Source organism: Magnolia sinica, chromosome 1 (genome assembly GCF_029962835.1).
Source record: "Magnolia sinica isolate HGM2019 chromosome 1, MsV1, whole genome shotgun sequence".
Classification (NCBI taxonomy): Eukaryota; Viridiplantae; Streptophyta; class Magnoliopsida; order Magnoliales; family Magnoliaceae; genus Magnolia; species Magnolia sinica.
The window spans coordinates 78,987,931-78,992,778 of NC_080573.1; the positions used below are offsets into that span (position 1 = coordinate 78,987,931).

The window sequence follows — 4,848 nt, forward strand, 5'->3', positions numbered from 1 at the left end:
CTGTTTGTGGTGGTCCATTATTCAATACCAGAGCATCAACTTTCTTTGTCAGGTTATCAAGCTTGGCACTTAGCTCTGGTATGACTCCTATCTCATATATACCACCTCTCTTTTGTTGTTGGGGACTTCTATCACCTCTATTTGAATAATCCCATTGCTGGGAATTTTCGCACAAAGTTTCAAAGAAGTTCCACGCTTCGACATCACTTTTGGTCATGAATGACCCTCCACTGGTGGCATCAACCATGCGACGGTTCTGTGGTGTCAGACCGTCATAGAAGTATTGAACTTGTTGCCACTTCTCAAAACCATGGTGAGGACATTTAAGAAGCAAGTCCTTCCATCTTTCCCAACATTCATGAAAGTGCTCGCCCTCTTTTTGTGTGAAGTTAGTGATTTCTCTACGGAGGGCATTGGTTTTGTGAATGGGGAAGAACTTGTTTAAGAACTTCTTAGACAGTTGGTCCCATGTAGTGATAGATCCAACTTCTAGAGAATTCAACCATGCTTTCGCCTTATCCTTCAAAGAAAAAGGAAACAGGCGTAGGCGGATCGAATCGTCTGAGAAGTTTTGGAACTTAAAGGTGGAGCAAATGTTTAAGAATTCTTTCACATGATGATATGGGTCCTCTTTGTCCAATCCATAAAAGGATGGCAACAATTGTATGACTCCAGGTTTAAGTTCAAAGTGTGCTGCCGTAGTGGTTGGCAACACTATGTATGAAGGCGCATTAAATTGGACAGGAGCTGAATAATCTTTGAGAGCTTTAACTTCAGTCTCATTCGCCATTTCAACAGAATTATTTCTCAATCTTTCACGAATTGTTCTTTCAATCTCAGGATCAAACGGTGCTAGTTCTATATTCAGAGATCTACGTCCTAGCATAAACTATGTTATTAATATAAGAAAGAAAACTAAACTAAGATGCAACCTATGATGAATAAAACTAAAGGAAAAAGTTATGAATTCCTAAAAACAAGAGAAAGCTATGCAAACGAGAATTGGAAAGAAGAACCCGAGAAAAGGAGATGATGAATGTCTGAAGATTTGAGAGCTCCTCCTTTTGAAGACAATGTTATTTAGCAGCTTCCTTCCTTAATTCCTGTAAACAAAAAGAAAACAAAAACAAATTAAATTTACTAAGATAATGCTAGAAAAAAAATCCTAAGCAACGGTTAATTTCTAAAAAAAAAAATAAAAAAAAAAAAAAAAAAAAAAAAAAAAATTTATAATCTTAGAAATAAAAGCTAAGTTAGTTTCTAAAAAGGGAAAATTTCTAAAAAATAGGAAATTAGAAAATAAGAGAGAAACTTTCTAAAAAAATAAAACCTAAAAACTCTTCTAATAATAAAACCTAAACTAGAAAATAGAAAGTTACTTGAAAGAAGAATCAGAATCTAGAATTAGAAAATAGGAAATTTCTAAAAATAAAAAAATATAGAAATAGAAACTTTCTAAAAAAATAAAACCTTAATTCTAAAAATAGAAATTAGAAAAAAAAATAGAAAATTTGGAAAGAGATTACCAAATTAGTAGTTTATGTCAGGTCCCTACAAAACAGGAAATAGGTTAGTTTCAAAAAAAATTTAACCTAGAGTTAGTAAAAAACCTAAGACTATGAATTATGATAAGAGAGAATCCTAAATCCAATAGGAACAAAACAGTCCCCGGCAACGGCGCCAAAAACTTGATGTTTTGTTTAAACCAACATGATTTAAATGATTTTTAAACTCGCAAGTATACGAATCAGATGTAGATACGGTACGTATTACGAGATCGTTCCCACGAGGACTGGTCGTCACAATTCAAATATATGATTCTCCTTAACTAATCCAACAAATAATGGAATGAATTACTAAGCACAATTTTATGAAAAACAATTAATTAAGAACAGGGAAGAAAATTCAATCAGAGAGAGGGCACTAGGACTTTCGAATCCATCCCTAATTATCCTAACCCTTGTTTTGTCTGTTGATTCACCTTGATCTAGATTGATACCACTTAAATAGAGAAAGCACAATCTGTGTCCTTAATCGGGCATACAAACTGTCTAATTCCTTTAAGCAATGCCATGAATGACATATCCCATATCCTTGGTTGGGTACATGGAATGTACATTCATTAAAGCACACTGTTTCTTCCTCTATAGGAAACTTGTTCTTGATCGACACAAGTACCTATAATAAGCATCCAAACAACATCCATATATATACTTTAATCAAGTTCATAGATGGAGAAGTATAGAATTTAAACCCATAAAGCCCACTTAAAGAAAGAAACAAATTAATTGAAATTCAAAGTAAATCAACCAATACAAGAGCTAATCAAATTAGGGCTTCATCTCACCCTAGCTGAGAGATTAGTGACCCATAAAATTCATGAAAAATATTAAATAAAATTCATAAAAATTAAACACCAAACCAATCGATCTCTCTCTTCTTTCTTCTCTTTCTTCTCTTTCTTCTCTTCCTTGCTCCAGATCTGGAATCCCCTGGTTCTGAATGACTCCGAATGGTTCTGAATGGTTCTCCCACGTCCAAAACTCCCATTTTATAGCTGCTGGATGGCTGAGGTCGGTGGCACAGTCGTAGAAGGACTCGGAGAACAAATATTCGCAGACGTGATCGCAGGGCCCCACACAGGCATTTACTGGAAAATCTACCCCGACCATTGGATTCAGGACGAAATTTCAGTCAAGAATGGGTAGTTTTGAACGTCCATTAGCGCGGCCCACAGAAGAAATCTCAAAAAAAACAGTTTTGAACGTCACAAGACGGCCTGTTTGTGGCCTCTGTACCGCACACGTGTGTACGCATGGGCGAAGAATATCAACATGGTTTTGAAGCTCTCAAAGCCCTCTACACGATGGACGGGTCAGATCGGCCGTACGCGTGACGTACGGGGCCCACAAACCTTCGCAAAAACGGCCAGCGGAAGACGCTACGCGGACGCCAAACCGACGCTGCGATGATGGTGGGGCCCATTCCTGGACTTTTCACAGGAATCCACGTCGTCCATTGGTTTCAGCTCGAAAAATCAGTAGGAATTGACTGGTTTTGGGGTGGATTCGGTGCAACCCACGGAGTTTTGAACTCACCGTCCATTTTACGTTTTTTCAGCGATCAACGTCCGTACATATGTATGGAACCAAACGGACATCTAGGCGATGACGATATCGACCTCAGGAAGCGGATGGACGGTTTGGATTGTCCATTTGGACAATAGGTGGGCCCCACAACCGACGACAACGGTCGGCCGCCGCAGACGCTGGAAACGGAGGTTTCCTTTTCAAAGACGTAGTCGGGTCAGCGCTGCTGACCCGACGCAAGCCCGTTCGGTGCTCGGTCAGTGCACATGTGCACCATGCACATGTCACTCAATGTGGGGTCCACTGTGATGATTTCGAGAAATCCAATCCGTCCATCTTCTTTGTCATATAATTTCAACCGTCAACACCAAGTTTGAAGCAGTTCCAAATATCAGGTGGGCCCCAAATTGGAGATTAACGGGCTGATTTGTCAGTTGGCTCACTTCCCGAGATCTTTAATGGCTGAAATTTAATATGTACGGTTAATTTACGGCCCTCATCCCATGTATTAAGTTTCGAACTGATCGGATAGCGGGAACCATGTGATCTTGCATTCTGGACCCTTTTCGGGCCCCTTTGGCTTGCTTTCCTCAGATCCCAGGCATGTAAAATCTTCATTATTGGTTCTCTGGAGTCTATCCTGTGCCCTGGAGACTTTGGATCATGAAATCCAGCCTTTAACATCAATTTTCAATTAACGCTCCTCACTTCATCCTGTAACAAAAATACAATTAAAATATGGCATTAAACCTTATCATGTACGTAAAATCAGGCAATTACTGGGGTCTGATATGCAATATTTGACCCTGATCATCCTCCTGCTCTTCCCGACAGACAGAATATATCAAAATGTCATCGATAAAGACAATGACGAATCGGAACAAGAATGGCCGAAATACCCTGTTCATCAGATCCATGAACACGGCCGGTGCGTTTGTAAGACCGAACGATATCACAAGGAACTCATAATGGCCAAAGCTAGTCCTGAAGGTGGTCTTCTGCACGTCCTCATTCTTGACGCGCAACTGATGATACCTTGACTGCAGATCAACCTTCGAGAAGTACCATGCCCCCTTCAACTGATCAAATAAATCATCGATCCTAGGCAAAGGATACTTGTTCTTCACAATTACCTGATTCAACCTACGATAATCAATACATAATCGCAAGGAACCATCTTTCTTCTTAACAAACAGGACAGGTGCTCCCCACGGAGACACACTAGGCTGAATAAAACCCAAATTCAACAAATCATCTATCTGCTTCCTCAATTCCTCCATTTCACTCAGAGGCATACGTAGGTGGGCAAAGAAATGGGTGCCGCACCAGGCATGAGATCGATAGTAAAATCAATCTCGTGCTGAGGGTGTAATCCAGGAATCGACTCGAACACATCTTCAAACTCCCGAACTACAGGCGTGCTTTCAAACGCCGATCTAGCCATACTTTCCAACAGAGAAGAATAATAACCAAGACAAAAAGGGTAACTGACCTGAACTGGGAAAGTAACTGTCTCGCCCTCAGGTTCATGGATTGCCACCAACCTAGATTCACAATCAATCTCTGCTCGTATCCTCGTGAGCCAATCCATATCCATAATGACATCGTAATGGTAAAGAGATGCGACAAAAAGGTCAACAAGAATCGATCCACTCCCTAGATTAATCAAACAATCCATATAACACTTGTTTATAGCAGAGGAGATCCTCGTAGCGGTAGTGAGCATCACTCCCTTCATAATAACAGTGCCCAAACTCAG

The 4,848-nt window shown here is 40.0% G+C and overlaps 1 non-coding gene across 1 annotated transcript; it reads left to right on the forward strand.

Annotated features, from left to right (window-relative positions):
• The first annotated feature begins 305 nt into the window (after positions 1-305).
• Positions 306-412, forward strand: LOC131221990 (small nucleolar RNA R71). Its single transcript, XR_009159705.1, has one exon. It is a non-coding gene; the product is annotated as a small nucleolar RNA R71 (small nucleolar RNA).
• The last annotated feature ends 4,436 nt before the right edge of the window (positions 413-4,848 follow it).